The 18760-nt window shown below is 50.0% G+C and overlaps 1 protein-coding gene across 1 annotated transcript in view; it reads right to left on the bottom strand.

Moving 5' to 3' along the window:
* The window catches only part of LOC136639137 (zinc finger protein 271-like), a 124880-nt gene that overhangs the window by 92424 nt on the left and 13696 nt on the right, over positions 1–18760 (bottom strand). The gene's annotated exons all lie outside the window — the stretch shown is intronic.

The raw sequence follows: 18760 nt of genomic DNA, 5'->3' as shown, positions 1-18760 counted from the left end.
ATGCCGTCACCACAGAATGTAGCAAGGAGTTCCACAGACCAACCACACAACTGAGTAAAGAAGTAACCTCAGTGGTTCCTGTTTCTGAAAGTTCTGCCCTTAGTGGTTTATGTGCATTCATGTACTTTGCAATGCTCTGATGTGAATTTAAATAACAGGAGAGTGATCAGCTGAAACTTCCTGATTGTGAGTCAGATCATTGGTCCATATCAGATAGTCATGTCTATACACAGGCTACCACTGGCTCTTGAGGCTCTCAGATAGGGGTCTTCTCTGGGTACAGGGCAACTAAAACGATCTGAGGACTGGATCAGTTTCCGTATGAGGAGACGATGCAGTGTTTGGGCTTTTTAAGCCAGGGGGAGGGAGAGAATGCTTCAGAGGTGGCATGATTAAGACAAAAGTATGCATGGTATAGAAAGAGTGGATAGAGAGCAATTTTTTTTCCTCCTCTCTCACAATACTGCATCATCCAATGAAACTGAGATTTAGGACAGACAGAAGGAGGTACTGTACTTCTTCAGACAATGCATAATTAGTCTGTGGAACCCCTTCCCACAAGGTGTGAGGCTAACCACTACCCTGGATGATTGTAGAAGAGGTTAGATAGAATCATGGAGGACAGGCCTCCCAGTGAATGTGAACCATGATGACTGTGAGTTCAGCAGCAGTAGATCTCTGAATGTCAATTGCAGGGGAACAGTGCTGAGAAAGGTGACTTTATTTTCTGCATGTGAGCTTCCCAGAGGCAGTTGTTGGACCGCTGTGAAAAACAGGATACTGGACTGGAAGAGCCTTTGACCTGAACCAAGAGGACTTTTTCTTATGTTCCTTGCTTTCTCTAAAGATGCGAATAATTTATTTGGGGATCTTCTGCAGGTAGACCGGGTACTCCACGTGTTCTACAAATGGCAAGGCATGGTATAAATATTTTAAAACAAACCATACGTCTAATGTTGCCATTTTATCTTGCTCTTTTCTTGATTATTCAAAGAGAGTATTGACTCTTTAAGAGTGGCTTAGGATTCCTTAAAGTTAATCAAAGGGACAGAGATTCTGAGGAGAAATGTGTTCCTTAAGTGACAGATTGGTCATGGAAGATACATGCATCTTCATTTAAGGGCTGCTCAAGACCTCCTGGGGCCTGGTTGAACTGGTTGGCAACCTTCAGTCTCGAAAGACTATGGTATAAGCCAGGGGTGTCCAAAGTTTTTGGCAGGAGGGCCACATCATCTCTCTAACACTGTGTGGGGGGCCGGGGGGGGGGGGAAAGAAAGAATTAATTTACATTTAAAATTTGAATAAATTTACATAAGTTTACATAAATGAATATATTAAAGATGAACTTATATGAATGAATGAAGGTCTTTCAATAGCTCAAGGCCTATAAAAGGCCTTGCACAAAGCAAGGCCGGCCTTTCCTTTGCTGCTGCTGCTGCTGCTGCTGCTACTGCATCACAGGCGTGAAACAGCAAGCAGTGGAGGGAGCCCTCATCCCACAGCTCACGTGAGAGGTCAAACAGTCGCCCTCACGCTGCGACGTTGGGCCAGTGTGGGCTCCAACAAATCTCCAGAGGGCCAGAGGCTCATTGGAGACTGGTGGCTCTCTGAGGGCTGTATTGAGAGGCCCTGAGGGCCGCAAGTGGCCCCAGGGCCGGGGTTTGGGCACCCCTGGTATAAGCCTACAGCACCCGGTATTCCCAGGTGGTCTCCCATCCAAGTACTAACCAGGCCTGACCATTCTCATTCTAAAGAGTGGGTCCTGGTGCCTACAGTTGGAGAAGCGCTGTGCTAATGAATCCCTGTCCTTCCCACTTCCAAGACACACATGGAGTGCGTCCTGATGTATGGAGATTGCTTAGACTTGCACCCCTCTTTCCCCAGACTCGAGCAGTTGACAACAGAAAAGCAATGGCAGCATTTCTGATGTCAGCCGTATTGGACAGACTTTGGACACAGGAAGCTCCGCCTGAGCCCCGCCTGCAAAGCTTGCCCTGCCCCCCCGCGGCTACGCCACTGCAGCCCGTTCAGCGGAGGCTCCTGCAGCCTGAGTGCCCTGCCCCCCTCCAGCTCCGCCTGAGCTATTGAGCTGAGCCCCCCAGCAGGCTTGGCCCGCCCCCCTGCGGCTACGCCACCACACGCGGCTCGGCCTGAGCCCCCTGCAGGGCTTGCTCGGCCCCCAAGCAATAAAAGTAACCGGGACGGGGCAGCACGACTCCCCGCCCGGGGCCTTCTCGCCAAGCCCGCCCCTAGGGCAGCGAGGGCCAGCCAGCGGGACTTTTGCGTGCAAGCGAAGCCGGGACTGAGGACTCGAACCCGCGCTGCAGCCGCGCCCTCGGGCTCCAGAGCGGGCGGCCGAGTCCACCCGGCTACCACAGACCTGGCCCGGCAGAGCCACGCCCAGCGCTCTCTTAAGGCGCCTGTGACGCCAGCCGAGCCGAGTGCCTGCCTGGCGCTCCGCGCGCGGAGAGAGAGCGCTGCGCTCGCCCCGCCCCCTGCTGCGAGGGCGCCTCTGCTCCTGCGGGGGAGGGACGGTCTCCTCTAGTCTCCTTGGCCTGCAGCTCTCTCTGCACCTACCTGGGAGTAAGCCCCGGGGACTGGAATCGACTTACACCTGAGTAGACGTGCACAGACGGGGCCCACAGCGTTTCTAAGCCGCTTCTGCCCAGCGCTGCACAAACAAAACAGGGACCAATTGGGACAAAAATGGGTGAAGCATTTCCTGGATGGTTGTTTGCCTCCTAATGCAGTTTCTCAAACTGTAGGTCGGGACCCACTAGGTGGGTCGTGAGCCAACTTCAGGTGGGCCCCCCCATTCATTTCAATATTTTATTTTTAATCTGTTAGACTTGATGATCCCACCGTATGTGGCTGCATTTGGGGAAATGTGACCCATCTGTACTTTCTACAGGCTTCTATGTATTTGCCTTTGATAGGAAATGGAGCTTACTCCTGGGTCAGTGTGGGTAGGATGGCAGCCTAGGATTGTTAAAAGGTTTTCCTACATGATGATGCCACGTCCAGTCATGACATCACTTCCAGTGGGTCCTGACAGATTCCCATTCTAAAGAGTGGGTCCTGGTGCCTAAAGTTGGAGAACCGCTGTGCTAATGAATCCCCCGCCCTTCCCACTTCCAAGACAGGTGTGGAGTGCGTCCTGATGTATGGAGATTGCTTAGAGCTGCACCCCTCTTTCCCCAGACTCAGAGCAGTTGACAACAGAAAAGCAATGGCAGAAATTCTGATGTCAGCCAATACTTTGGACATATGAAGCCCCCATGTGCTGAGTCCAATTCACAGAGACTAATCTTGTCCGCACTGACTCGCCCCCAGCCCTGCAGCATCTCAGACCCTGCAGGTCTTTGCCAGGCCTACTAGAAGATGCAAGGAACTGAGCCTGGCATAGCAGAAACTGGGGCTCTGTTTGTGCTCCTCTCTGGGACCCAGCTGCCAGCTCCATTTGTATTTCATTGTCATGCCTCTAGTGCAGCCCCTTTCAACTAGTGTGCCACAGATGGTCAGCGGGTGTGCTGCCAGAGTTTGGGGAGGGTCATTTATGAGTAGGGCCACTGGGGGATGCAAGCCCCTGCTGTCAATGGTCGTGCCTTGCCAATTGTCAAAAAACGGAGGGTGTGCCTTGGCAATTTTAGCACCTTGTCAGTGTGCCGTGAGCTGGAAAAGGTTGAAAACCGCTGCTCTTGGGGTTCCAACTCTTCAACTTTTCTGCTGCACACGGGCCACAGCACCACTGCTGCTTTCTTGGACTTTGGTGCCAAGCGGGAGAGAGACAAGCGAGAGCACAGTTAGTTGAATCCAGACCCCAGGCTTCCTGGTCTTGCTGCCCCCAGTGCCCTTCTGAATTAGCTGCTCTGCAATCAAGGGAGGAGAACTGACCTGTCTGGTTGAACCCATTTTTGCCCAGCCCACAGGCGGACACCTTTGATCCCTGTTGTGTATATGCAACGTTGGGCAGAAATGGCTTACATAGAGGAGATCTGGCAGGTGAAGCTTCCTGGGTGACCTTGGGCCACACACTGTCTCTCAGTCTCACCTACCTCACAGGGTTGCTGTGAGGTCAAAAGGAGGGATACAACCCTGAGCTACTTAGAGCAGTGTTTCTCAAACTGTGGGTCGGGACCCACTAGGTGGGTCGCGAGCCAATTTCAGGTGGGTCCCCATTCATTTCAATATTTTTAATCTATTAGACTTGATGGTACCATGATCTCATTTGGGGAAATGTTACAGACCTGTACTTTTAAGAAGCTACTATGTATATTCTTTTAACAATGATAGTCAATGGGACGTGCTCCCTGGTAAGTGTGGGTAGGATTGCAGTCTAGGATAGTTAAAAATTTTCTTGCTTGATGATGTCACTTCTGGTCATGACATCACTTCTGGTTGGTCTTGACAGATTCTCATTCTAAAAAGTGGATCCCGGTGCTAAATGTGTGAGAACCACTGACTTAGAGGAAGGTTTCAAACGGAAAAATGTGAGAAATAAACAAATACCGCATGACATTCTGGAGTCCTCACTGATTTGTAGACAGTTTGTGTTCTTAAGATACCAGAGCTGAAGTTACAAAGCCTTATTCCCACACCTTGTGGCTCAATGAGTCATGGAATCTCCCTAAGGGCAAGGCCTCCAGAAAATAGTCATTTCATTTTATATGGAGATTGGAGTCAGTACATCAGTGGTTCCCAAATGTCTTTGTCCCTTGACCTTCTGGGCCATTGGGCACAGCTCTCTGTTAGGGCTACAATCCTGTACACTGTTTAGGAAAGCAGGTTTTGGCAAGGATTCCATGGTTCTCCTGGCTAGTTTCCATGGCTCCCTCGGGAGCCACGGCTCCCAGTTTGGGAACCGCTGTAGTTCATGTTTACCGACACCAACTCCACCCAAAATGGCTTCCAACTCCATGACTTTGTACTCCGACTCCACAGCCCCGTCCCTTACTGTGATAGGTTTTCATTGTTTGAAGTCTTTTGTATTCCCTAGGTACTGTTTGATTAGTTTTTCCAAAAGGACAAAGTAATCCACTGATCCTTTCCAATCACTAGAGGTGGGAGAAAGTGGTGATAACAAAATAAAAACATCTAACACAGCTTTCTGCACTGTGTTAGATTGTTAGAGTTGTGAGACTGTCATGTAGGCTCCTTCCTGATCCTCCTCACTTTTTGAAATTGCCCTCCCAAGCAGGTGAGAGAGGGGAGGTGCCAGTGAGGGGCTCATATCCCCCAATGACCATATTAATAAATATGCATACCCACAGACCATTCGTGGCACACCAGTGTGCCAAGACACACTGGTTGAAATGACCCAGGTTAGAGGATGTTCATCCCCATCCTCCCTTCTTTTCTCCTGCCCTGAATTCAGCTCTCCCCTCTTTGCTTGAACTCACCTGCTTCTTAGGCTGCATGCATTCTTGCATCACTGGGAGATGTGCTCAGGCCATGCATCCAGAGAACCGATTCAACATTTCACAGGGAAAAATGCAAACCTGGTTGTAGCAGCCTAAATTCCTTTACCAAGGAGAATTTGAAACAACCTAGACCCACCCCCCCACCCCGCACCTCATAAGAACAGCCCCACTGCATCAGGCCATAGGCCCATCTAGTCCAGCTTCCTGTATCTCACAGCGGCCCACCAAATGCCCTAAGGAGCACACCAGATAACAAGAGACCTGCATCCTGGTGCCCTCCTTTGCATTGGCATTCTGACATAGCCCATTTCTAAAATCAGGAGGTTGCACATACACATCATGGCTTGTAACCCGTAATGGATTTTTCCTCCAGAAATTTGTCCAATCCCCTTTTAAAGGCGTCCAGGCCAGATGCCGTCACCACAGAATGTAGCAAGGAGTTCCACAGACCAACCACACAACTGAGTAAAGAAGTAACCTCAGTGGTTCCTGTTTCTGAAAGTTCTGCCCTTAGTGGTTTATGTGCATTCATGTACTTTGCAATGCTCTGATGTGAATTTAAATAACAGGAGAGTGATCAGCTGAAACTTCCTGATTGTGAGTCAGATCATTGGTCCATATCAGATAGTCATGTCTATACACAGGCTACCACTGGCTCTTGAGGCTCTCAGATAGGGGTCTTCTCTGGGTACAGGGCAACTAAAACGATCTGAGGACTGGATCAGTTTCCGTATGAGGAGACGATGCAGTGTTTGGGCTTTTTAAGCCAGGGGGAGGGAGAGAATGCTTCAGAGGTGGCATGATTAAGACAAAAGTATGCATGGTATAGAAAGAGTGGATAGAGAGCAATTTTTTTTCCTCCTCTCTCACAATACTGCATCATCCAATGAAACTGAGATTTAGGACAGACAGAAGGAGGTACTGTACTTCTTCAGACAATGCATAATTAGTCTGTGGAACCCCTTCCCACAAGGTGTGAGGCTAACCACTACCCTGGATGATTGTAGAAGAGGTTAGATAGAATCATGGAGGACAGGCCTCCCAGTGAATGTGAACCATGATGACTGTGAGTTCAGCAGCAGTAGATCTCTGAATGTCAATTGCAGGGGAACAGTGCTGAGAAAGGTGACTTTATTTTCTGCATGTGAGCTTCCCAGAGGCAGTTGTTGGACCGCTGTGAAAAACAGGATACTGGACTGGAAGAGCCTTTGACCTGAACCAAGAGGACTTTTTCTTATGTTCCTTGCTTTCTCTAAAGATGCGAATAATTTATTTGGGGATCTTCTGCAGGTAGACCGGGTACTCCACGTGTTCTACAAATGGCAAGGCATGGTATAAATATTTTAAAACAAACCATACGTCTAATGTTGCCATTTTATCTTGCTCTTTTCTTGATTATTCAAAGAGAGTATTGACTCTTTAAGAGTGGCTTAGGATTCCTTAAAGTTAATCAAAGGGACAGAGATTCTGAGGAGAAATGTGTTCCTTAAGTGACAGATTGGTCATGGAAGATACATGCATCTTCATTTAAGGGCTGCTCAAGACCTCCTGGGGCCTGGTTGAACTGGTTGGCAACCTTCAGTCTCGAAAGACTATGGTATAAGCCAGGGGTGTCCAAAGTTTTTGGCAGGAGGGCCACATCATCTCTCTAACACTGTGTGGGGGGCCGGGGGGGGGAAAGAAAGAATTAATTTACATTTAAAATTTGAATAAATTTACATAAGTTTACATAAATGAATATATTAAAGATGAACTTATATGAATGAATGAAGGTCTTTCAATAGCTCAAGGTCTATAAAAGGCCTTGCACAAAGCAAGGCCGGCCTTTCCTTTGCTGCTGCTGCTGCTGCTGCTGCTACTGCATCACAGGCGTGAAACAGCAAGCAGTGGAGGGAGCCCTCATCCCACAGCTCACGTGAGAGGTCAAACAGTCGCCCTCACGCTGCGACGTTGGGCCAGTGTGGGCTCCAACAAATCTCCAGAGGGCCAGAGGCTCATTGGAGACTGGTGGCTCTCTGAGGGCTGTATTGAGAGGCCCTGAGGGCCGCAAGTGGCCCCAGGGCCGGGGTTTGGGCACCCCTGGTATAAGCCTACAGCACCCGGTATTCCCAGGTGGTCTCCCATCCAAGTACTAACCAGGCCTGACCATTCTCATTCTAAAGAGTGGGTCCTGGTGCCTACAGTTGGAGAAGCGCTGTGCTAATGAATCCCTGTCCTTCCCACTTCCAAGACACACATGGAGTGCGTCCTGATGTATGGAGATTGCTTAGACTTGCACCCCTCTTTCCCCAGACTCGAGCAGTTGACAACAGAAAAGCAATGGCAGCATTTCTGATGTCAGCCGTATTGGACAGACTTTGGACACAGGAAGCTCCGCCTGAGCCCCGCCTGCAAAGCTTGCCCTGCCCCCCTGCGGCTACGCCACTGCAGCCCGTTCAGCGGAGGCTCCTGCAGCCTGAGTGCCCTGCCCCCCTCCAGCTCCGCCTGAGCTATTGAGCTGAGCCCCCCAGCAGGCTTGGCCCGCCCCCCTGCGGCTACGCCACCACACGCGGCTCGGCCTGAGCCCCCTGCAGGGCTTGCTCGGCCCCCAAGCAATAAAAGTAACCGGGACGGGGCAGCACGACTCCCCGCCCGGGGCCTTCTCGCCAAGCCCGCCCCTAGGGCAGCGAGGGCCAGCCAGCGGGACTTTTGCGTGCAAGCGAAGCCGGGACTGAGGACTCGAACCCGCGCTGCAGCCGCGCCCTCGGGCTCCAGAGCGGGCGGCCGAGTCCACCCGGCTACCACAGACCTGGCCCGGCAGAGCCACGCCCAGCGCTCTCTTAAGGCGCCTGTGACGCCAGCCGAGCCGAGTGCCTGCCTGGCGCTCCGCGCGCGGAGAGAGAGCGCTGCGCTCGCCCCGCCCCCTGCTGCGAGGGCGCCTCTGCTCCTTCGGGGGAGGGACGGTCTCCTCTAGTCTCCTTGGCCTGCAGCTCTCTCTGCACCTACCTGGGAGTAAGCCCCGGGGACTGGAATCGACTTACACCTGAGTAGACGTGCACAGACGGGGCCCACAGCGTTTCTAAGCCGCTTCTGCCCAGCGCTGCACAAACAAAACAGGGACCAATTGGGACAAAAATGGGTGAAGCATTTCCTGGATGGTTGTTTGCCTCCTAATGCAGTTTCTCAAACTGTAGGTCGGGACCCACTAGGTGGGTCGTGAGCCAACTTCAGGTGGGCCCCCCCATTCATTTCAATATTTTATTTTTAATCTGTTAGACTTGATGATCCCACCGTATGTGGCTGCATTTGGGGAAATGTGACCCATCTGTACTTTCTACAGGCTTCTATGTATTTGCCTTTGATAGGAAATGGAGCTTACTCCTGGGTCAGTGTGGGTAGGATGGCAGCCTAGGATTGTTAAAAGGTTTTCCTACATGATGATGCCACGTCCAGTCATGACATCACTTCCAGTGGGTCCTGACAGATTCCCATTCTAAAGAGTGGGTCCTGGTGCCTAAAGTTGGAGAACCGCTGTGCTAATGAATCCCCCGCCCTTCCCACTTCCAAGACAGGTGTGGAGTGCGTCCTGATGTATGGAGATTGCTTAGAGCTGCACCCCTCTTTCCCCAGACTCAGAGCAGTTGACAACAGAAAAGCAATGGCAGAAATTCTGATGTCAGCCAATACTTTGGACATATGAAGCCCCCATGTGCTGAGTCCAATTCACAGAGACTAATCTTGTCCGCACTGACTCGCCCCCAGCCCTGCAGCATCTCAGACCCTGCAGGTCTTTGCCAGGCCTACTAGAAGATGCAAGGAACTGAGCCTGGCATAGCAGAAACTGGGGCTCTGTTTGTGCTCCTCTCTGGGACCCAGCTGCCAGCTCCATTTGTATTTCACTGTCATGCCTCTAGTGCAGCCCCTTTCAACTAGTGTGCCACAGATGGTCAGCGGGTGTGCTGCCAGAGTTTGGGGAGGGTCATTTATGAGTAGGGCCACTGGGGGATGCAAGCCCCTGCTGTCAATGGTCGTGCCTTGCCAATTGTCAAAAAACGGAGGGTGTGCCTTGGCAATTTTAGCACCTTGTCAGTGAGCCGTGAGCTGGAAAAGGTTGAAAACCGCTGCTCTTGGGGTTCCAACTCTTCAACTTTTCTGCTGCACACGGGCCACAGCACCACTGCTGCTTTCTTGGACTTTGGTGCCAAGCGGGAGAGAGACAAGCGAGAGCACAGTTAGTTGAATCCAGACCCCAGGCTTCCTGGTCTTGCTGCCCCCAGTGCCCTTCTGAATTAGCTGCTCTGCAATCAAGGGAGGAGAACTGACCTGTCTGGTTGAACCCATTTTTGCCCAGCCCACAGGCGGACACCTTTGATCCCTGTTGTGTATATGCAACGTTGGGCAGAAATGGCTTACATAGAGAAGATCTGGCAGGTGAAGCTTCCTGGGTGACCTTGGGCCACACACTGTCTCTCAGTCTCACCTACCTCACAGGGTTGCTGTGAGGTCAAAAGGAGGGATACAACCCTGAGCTACTTAGAGCAGTGTTTCTCAAACTGTGGGTCGGGACCCACTAGGTGGGTCGCGAGCCAATTTCAGGTGGGTCCCCATTCATTTCAATATTTTTAATCTATTAGACTTGATGGTACCATGATCTCATTTGGGGGAAATGTTACAGACCTGTACTTTTAAGAAGCTACTATGTATATTCTTTTAACAATGATAGTCAATGGGACGTGCTCCCTGGTAAGTGTGGGTAGGATTGCAGTCTAGGATAGTTAAAAATTTTCTTGCTTGATGATGTCACTTCTGGTCATGACATCACTTCTGGTTGGTCTTGACAGATTCTCATTCTAAAAAGTGGATCCCGGTGCTAAATGTGTGAGAACCACTGACTTAGAGGAAGGTTTCAAACGGAAAAATGTGAGAAATAAACAAATACCGCATGACATTCTGGAGTCCTCACTGATTTGTAGACAGTTTGTGTTCTTAAGATACCAGAGCTGAAGTTACAAAGCCTTATTCCCACACCTTGTGGCTCAATGAGTCATGGAATCTCCCTAAGGGCAAGGCCTCCAGAAAATAGTCATTTCATTTTATATGGAGATTGGAGTCAGTACATCAGTGGTTCCCAAATGTCTTTGTCCCTTGACCTTCTGGGCCATTGGGCACAGCTCTCTGTTAGGGCTACAAACCTGTACACTGTTTAGGAAAGCAGGTTTTTGGCAAGGATTCCATGGTTCTCCTGGCTAGTTTCCATGGCTCCCTCGGGAGCCACGGCTCCCAGTTTGGGAACCGCTGTAGTTCATGTTTACCGACACCAACTCCACCCAAAATGGCTTCCAACTCCATGACTTTGACTCCGACTCCACAGCCCCGTCCCTTACTGTGATAGGTTTTCATTGTTTGAAGTCTTTTGTATTCCCTAGGTACTGTTTGATTAGTTTTTCCAAAAGGACAAAGTAATCCACTGCTCCTTTCCAATCACTAGAGGTGGGAGAAAGTGGTGATAACAAAATAAAAACATCTAACACAGCTTTCTGCACTGTGTTAGATTGTTAGAGTTGTGAGACTGTCATGTAGGCTCCTTCCTGATCCTCCTCACTTTTTGAAATTGCCCTCCCAAGCAGGTGAGAGAGGGGAGGTGCCAGTGAGGGGCTCATATCCCCCAATGACCATATTAATAAATATGCATACCCACAGACCATTCGTGGCACACCAGTGTGCCAAGACACACTGGTTGAAATGACCCAGGTTAGAGGATGTTCATCCCTATCCTCCCTTCTTTTCTCCTGCCCTGAATTCAGCTCTCCCCTCTTTGCTTGAACTCACCTGCTTCTTAGGCTGCATGCATTCTTGCATCACTGGGAGATGTGCTCAGGCCATGCATCCAGAGAACCGATTCAACATTTCACAGGGAAAAATGCAAACCTGGTTGTAGCAGCCTAAATTCCTTTACCAAGGAGAATTTGAAACAACCTAGACCCACCCCACCCCCCGCACCTCATAAGAACAGCCCCACTGCATCAGGCCATAGGCCCATCTAGTCCAGCTTCCTGTATCTCACAGCGGCCCACCAAATGCCCTAAGGAGCACACCAGATAACCAGAGACCTGCATCCTGGTGCCCTCCTTTGCATTGGCATTCTGACATAGCCCATTTCTAAAATCAGGAGGTTGCACATACACATCATGGCTTGTAACCCGTAATGGATTTTTCCTCCAGAAATTTGTCCAATCCCCTTTTAAAGGCGTCCAGGCCAGATGCCGTCACCACAGAATGTAGCAAGGAGTTCCACAGACCAACCACACAACTGAGTAAAGAAGTAACCTCAGTGGTTCCTGTTTCTGAAAGTTCTGCCCTTAGTGGTTTATGTGCATTCATGTACTTTGCAATGCTCTGATGTGAATTTAAATAACAGGAGAGTGATCAGCTGAAACTTCCTGATTGTGAGTCAGATCATTGGTCCATATCAGATAGTCATGTCTATACACAGGCTACCACTGGCTCTTGAGGCTCTCAGATAGGGGTCTTCTCTGGGTACAGGGCAACTAAAACCATCTGAGGACTGGATCAGTTTCCGTATGAGGAGACGATGCAGTGTTTGGGCTTTTTAAGCCAGGGGGAGGGAGAGAATGCTTCAGAGGTGGCATGATTAAGACAAAAGTATGCATGGTATAGAAAGAGTGGATAGAGAGCAATTTTTTTTCCTCCTCTCTCACAATACTGCATCATCCAATGAAACTGAGATTTAGGACAGACAGAAGGAGGTACTGTACTTCTTCAGACAATGCATAATTAGTCTGTGGAACCCCTTCCCACAAGGTGTGAGGCTAACCACTACCCTGGATGATTGTAGAAGAGGTTAGATAGAATCATGGAGGACAGGCCTCCCAGTGAATGTGAACCATGATGACTGTGAGTTCAGCAGCAGTAGATCTCTGAATGTCAATTGCAGGGGAACAGTGCTGAGAAAGGTGACTTTATTTTCTGCATGTGAGCTTCCCAGAGGCAGTTGTTGGACCGCTGTGAAAAACAGGATACTGGACTGGAAGAGCCTTTGACCTGAACCAAGAGGACTTTTTCTTATGTTCCTTGCTTTCTCTAAAGATGCGAATAATTTATTTGGGGATCTTCTGCAGGTAGACCGGGTACTCCACGTGTTCTACAAATGGCAAGGCATGGTATAAATATTTTAAAACAAACCATACGTCTAATGTTGCCATTTTATCTTGCTCTTTTCTTGATTATTCAAAGAGAGTATTGACTCTTTAAGAGTGGCTTAGGATTCCTTAAAGTTAATCAAAGGGACAGAGATTCTGAGGAGAAATGTGTTCCTTAAGTGACAGATTGGTCATGGAAGATACATGCATCTTCATTTAAGGGCTGCTCAAGACCTCCTGGGGCCTGGTTGAACTGGTTGGCAACCTTCAGTCTCGAAAGACTATGGTATAAGCCAGGGGTGTCCAAAGTTTTTGGCAGGAGGGCCACATCATCTCTCTAACACTGTGTGGGGGGCCGGGGGGGGGAAAGAAAGAATTAATTTACATTTAAAATTTGAATAAATTTACATAAGTTTACATAAATGAATATATTAAAGATGAACTTATATGAATGAATGAAGGTCTTTCAATAGCTCAAGGCCTATAAAAGGCCTTGCACAAAGCAAGGCCGGCCTTTCCTTTGCTGCTGCTGCTGCTGCTGCTGCTACTGCATCACAGGCGTGAAACAGCAAGCAGTGGAGGGAGCCCTCATCCCACAGCTCACGTGAGAGGTCAAACAGTCGCCCTCACGCTGCGACGTTGGGCCAGTGTGGGCTCCAACAAATCTCCAGAGGGCCAGAGGCTCATTGGAGACTGGTGGCTCTCTGAGGGCTGTATTGAGAGGCCCTGAGGGCCGCAAGTGGCCCCAGGGCCGGGGTTTGGGCACCCCTGGTATAAGCCTACAGCACCCGGTATTCCCAGGTGGTCTCCCATCCAAGTACTAACCAGGCCTGACCATTCTCATTCTAAAGAGTGGGTCCTGGTGCCTACAGTTGGAGAAGCGCTGTGCTAATGAATCCCTGTCCTTCCCACTTCCAAGACACACATGGAGTGCGTCCTGATGTATGGAGATTGCTTAGACTTGCACCCCTCTTTCCCCAGACTCGAGCAGTTGACAACAGAAAAGCAATGGCAGCATTTCTGATGTCAGCCGTATTGGACAGACTTTGGACCTAGGAAGCTCCGCCTGAGCCCCGCCTGCAAAGCTTGCCCTGCCCCCCTGCGGCTACGCCACTGCAGCCCGTTCAGCGGAGGCTCCTGCAGCCTGAGTGCCCTGCCCCCCTCCAGCTCCGCCTGAGCTATTGAGCTGAGCCCCCCAGCAGGCTTGGCCCGCCCCCCTGCGGCTACGCCACCACACGCGGCTCGGCCTGAGCCCCCTGCAGGGCTTGCTCGGCCCCCAAGCAATAAAAGTAACCGGGACGGGGCAGCACGACTCCCCGCCCGGGGCCTTCTCGCCAAGCCCGCCCCTAGGGCAGCGAGGGCCAGCCAGCGGGACTTTTGCGTGCAAGCGAAGCCGGGACTGAGGACTCGAACCCGCGCTGCAGCCGCGCCCTCGGGCTCCAGAGCGGGCGGCCGAGTCCACCCGGCTACCACAGACCTGGCCCGGCAGAGCCACGCCCAGCGCTCTCTTAAGGCGCCTGTGACGCCAGCCGAGCCGAGTGCCTGCCTGGCGCTCCGCGCGCGGAGAGAGAGCGCTGCGCTCGCCCCGCCCCCTGCTGCGAGGGCGCCTCTGCTCCTTCGGGGGAGGGACGGTCTCCTCGAGTCTCCTTGGCCTGCAGCTCTCTCTGCACCTACCTGGGAGTAAGCCCCGGGGACTGGAATCGACTTACACCTGAGTAGACGTGCACAGACGGGGCCCACAGCGTTTCTAAGCCGCTTCTGCCCAGCGCTGCACAAACAAAACAGGGACCAATTGGGACAAAAATGGGTGAAGCATTTCCTGGATGGTTGTTTGCCTCCTAATGCAGTTTCTCAAACTGTAGGTCGGGACCCACTAGGTGGGTCGTGAGCCAACTTCAGGTGGGCCCCCCCATTCATTTCAATATTTTATTTTTAATCTGTTAGACTTGATGATCCCACCGTATGTGGCTGCATTTGGGGAAATGTGACCCATCTGTACTTTCTACAGGCTTCTATGTATTTGCCTTTGATAGGAAATGGAGCTTACTCCTGGGTCAGTGTGGGTAGGATGGCAGCCTAGGATTGTTAAAAGGTTTTCCTACATGATGATGCCACGTCCAGTCATGACATCACTTCCAGTGGGTCCTGACAGATTCCCATTCTAAAGAGTGGGTCCTGGTGCCTAAAGTTGGAGAACCGCTGTGCTAATGAATCCCCCGCCCTTCCCACTTCCAAGACAGGTGTGGAGTGCGTCCTGATGTATGGAGATTGCTTAGAGCTGCACCCCTCTTTCCCCAGACTCAGAGCAGTTGACAACAGAAAAGCAATGGCAGAAATTCTGATGTCAGCCAATACTTTGGACATATGAAGCCCCCATGTGCTGAGTCCAATTCACAGAGACTAATCTTGTCCGCACTGACTCGCCCCCAGCCCTGCAGCATCTCAGACCCTGCAGGTCTTTGCCAGGCCTACTAGAAGATGCAAGGAACTGAGCCTGGCATAGCAGAAACTGGGGCTCTGTTTGTGCTCCTCTCTGGGACCCAGCTGCCAGCTCCATTTGTATTTCATTGTCATGCCTCTAGTGCAGCCCCTTTCAACTAGTGTGCCACAGATGGTCAGCGGGTGTGCTGCCAGAGTTTGGGGAGGGTCATTTATGAGTAGGGCCACTGGGGGATGCAAGCCCCTGCTGTCAATGGTCGTGCCTTGCCAATTGTCAAAAAACGGAGGGTGTGCCTTGGCAATTTTAGCACCTTGTCAGTGTGCCGTGAGCTGGAAAAGGTTGAAAACCGCTGCTCTTGGGGTTCCAACTCTTCTGCTGCACAAGGGCCACAGCACCACTGCTGCTTTCTTGGACTTTGGTGCCAAGCGGGAGAGAGACAAGCGAGAGCACAGTTAGTTGAATCCAGACCCCAGGCTTCCTGGTCTTGCTGCCCCCAGTGCCCTTCTGAATTAGCTGCTCTGCAATCAAGGGAGGAGAACTGACCTGTCTGGTTGAACCCATTTTTGCCCAGCCCACAGGCGGACACCTTTGATCCCTGTTGTGTATATGCAACGTTGGGCAGAAATGGCTTACATAGAGAAGATCTGGCAGGTGAAGCTTCCTGGGTGACCTTGGGCCACACACTGTCTCTCAGTCTCACCTACCTCACAGGGTTGCTGTGAGGTCAAAAGGAGGGATACAACCCTGAGCTACTTAGAGCAGTGTTTCTCAAACTGTGGGTCGGGACCCACTAGGTGGGTCGCGAGCCAATTTCAGGTGGGTCCCCATTCATTTCCATATTTTTAATCTATTAGACTTGACGGTACCATGATCTCATTTGGGGAAATGTTACAGACCTGTACTTTTAAGAAGCTACTATGTATATTCTTTTAACAATGATAGTCAATGGGACGTGCTCCCTGGTAAGTGTGGGTAGGATTGCAGTCTAGGATAGTTAAAAATTTTCTTGCTTGATGATGTCACTTCTGGTCATGACATCACTTCTGGTTGGTCTTGACAGATTCTCATTCTAAAAAGTGGATCCCGGTGCTAAATGTGTGAGAACCACTGACTTAGAGGAAGGTTTCAAACGGAAAAATGTGAGAAATAAACAAATACCGCATGACATTCTGGAGTCCTCACTGATTTCTAGACAGTTTGTGTTCTTAAGATACCAGAGCTGAAGTTACAAAGCCTTATTCCCACACCTTGTGGCTCAATGAGTCATGGAATCTCCCTAAGGGCAAGGCCTCCAGAAAATAGTCATTTCATTTTATATGGAGATTGGAGTCAGTACATCAGTGGTTCCCAAATGTCTTTGTCCCTTGACCTTCTGGGCCATTGGGCACAGCTCTCTGTTAGGGCTACAATCCTGTACACTGTTTAGGAAAGCAGGTTTTTGGCAAGGATTCCATGGTTCTCCTGGCTAGTTTCCATGGCTCCCTCGGGAGCCACGGCTCCCAGTTTGGGAACCGCTGTAGTTCATGTTTACCGACACCAACTCCACCCAAAACGGCTTCCAACTCCATGACTTTGACTCCGACTCCACAGCCCCGTCCCTTACTGTGATAGGTTTTCATTGTTTGAAGTCTTTTGTATTCCCTAGGTACTGTTTGATTAGTTTTTCCAAAAGGACAAAGTAATCCACTGATCCTTTCCAATCACTAGAGGTGGGAGAAAGTGGTGATAACAAAATAAAAACATCTAACACAGCTTTCTGCACTGTGTTAGATTGTTAGAGTTGTGAGACTGTCATGTAGGCTCCTTCCTGATCCTCCTCACTTTTTGAAATTGCCCTCCCAAGCAGGTGAGAGAGGGGAGGTGCCAGTGAGGGGCTCATATCCCCCAATGACCATATTAATAAATATGCATACCCACAGACCATTCGTGGCACACCAGTGTGCCAAGACACACTGGTTGAAATGACCCAGGTTAGAGGATGTTCATCCCCATCCTCCCTTCTTTTCTCCTGCCCTGAATTCAGCTCTCCCCTCTTTGCTTGAACTCACCTGCTTCTTAGGCTGCATGCATTCTTGCATCACTGGGAGATGTGCTCAGGCCATGCATCCAGAGAACCGATTCAACATTTCACAGGGAAAAATGCAAACCTGGTTGTAGCAGCCTAAATTCCTTTACCAAGGAGAATTTGAAACAACCTAGACCCACCCCCCCACCCCGCACCTCATAAGAACAGCCCCACTGCATCAGGCCATAGGCCCATCTAGTCCAGCTTCCTGTATCTCACAGCGGCCCACCAAATGCCCTAAGGAGCACACCAGATAACAAGAGACCTGCATCCTGGTGCCCTCCTTTGCATTGGCATTCTGACATAGCCCATTTCTAAAATCAGGAGGTTGCACATACACATCATGGCTTGTAACCCGTAATGGATTTTTCCTCCAGAAATTTGTCCAATCCCCTTTTAAAGGCGTCCAGGCCAGATGCCGTCACCACAGAATGTAGCAAGGAGTTCCACAGACCAACCACACAACTGAGTAAAGAAGTAACCTCAGTGGTTCCTGTTTCTGAAAGTTCTGCCCTTAGTGGTTTATGTGCATTCATGTACTTTGCAATGCTCTGATGTGAATTTAAATAACAGGAGAGTGATCAGCTGAAACTTCCTGATTGTGAGTCAGATCATTGGTCCATATCAGATAGTCATGTCTATACACAGGCTACCACTGGCTCTTGAGGCTCTCAGATAGGGGTCTTCTCTGGGTACAGGGCAACTAAAACGATCTGAGGACTGGATCAGTTTCCGTATGAGGAGACGATGCAGTGTTTGGGCTTTTTAAGCCAGGGGGAGGGAGAGAATGCTTCAGAGGTGGCATGATTAAGACAAAAGTATGCATGGTATAGAAAGAGTGGATAGAGAGCAATTTTTTTTCCTCCTCTCTCACAATACTGCATCATCCAATGAAACTGAGATTTAGGACAGACAGAAGGAGGTACTGTACTTCTTCAGACAATGCATAATTAGTCTGTGGAACCCCTTCCCACAAGGTGTGAGGCTAACCACTACCCTGGATGATTGTAGAAGAGGTTAGATAGAATCATGGAGGACAGGCCTCCCAGTGAATGTGAACCATGATGACTGTGAGTTCAGCAGCAGTAGATCTCTGAATGTCAATTGCAGGGGAACAGTGCTGAGAAAGGTGACTTTATTTTCTGCATGTGAGCTTCCCAGAGGCAGTTGTTGGACCGCTGTGAAAAACAGGATACTGGACTGGAAGAGCCTTTGACCTGATCCAAGAGGACTTTTTCTTATGTTCCTTGCTTTCTCTAAAGATGCGAATAATTTATTTGGGGATCTTCTGCAGGTAGACCGGGTACTCCACGTGTTCTACAAATGGCAAGGCATGGTATAAATATTTTAAAACAAACCATACGTCTAATGTTGCCATTTTATCTTGCTCTTTTCTTGATTATTCAAAGAGAGTATTGACTCTTTAAGAGTGGCTTAGGATTCCTTAAAGTTAATCAAAGGGACAGAGATTCTGAGGAGAAATGTGTTCCTTAAGTGACAGATTGGTCATGGAAGATACATGCATCTTCATTTAAGGGCTGCTCAAGACCTCCTGGGGCCTGGTTGAACTGGTTGGCAACCTTCAGTCTCGAAAGACTATGGTATAAGCCAGGGGTGTCCAAAGTTTTTGGCAGGAGGGCCACATCATCTCTCTAACACTGTGTGGGGGGCCGGGGGGGGAAAGAAAGAATTAATT

This window comes from Tiliqua scincoides, chromosome 2, assembly GCF_035046505.1.
Source record: "Tiliqua scincoides isolate rTilSci1 chromosome 2, rTilSci1.hap2, whole genome shotgun sequence".
Taxonomy (NCBI): domain Eukaryota; kingdom Metazoa; phylum Chordata; class Lepidosauria; order Squamata; family Scincidae; genus Tiliqua; species Tiliqua scincoides.
Note: the sequence above shows the minus strand (reverse complement) of the source record. Positions and strands in the feature narration are given on the sequence as shown.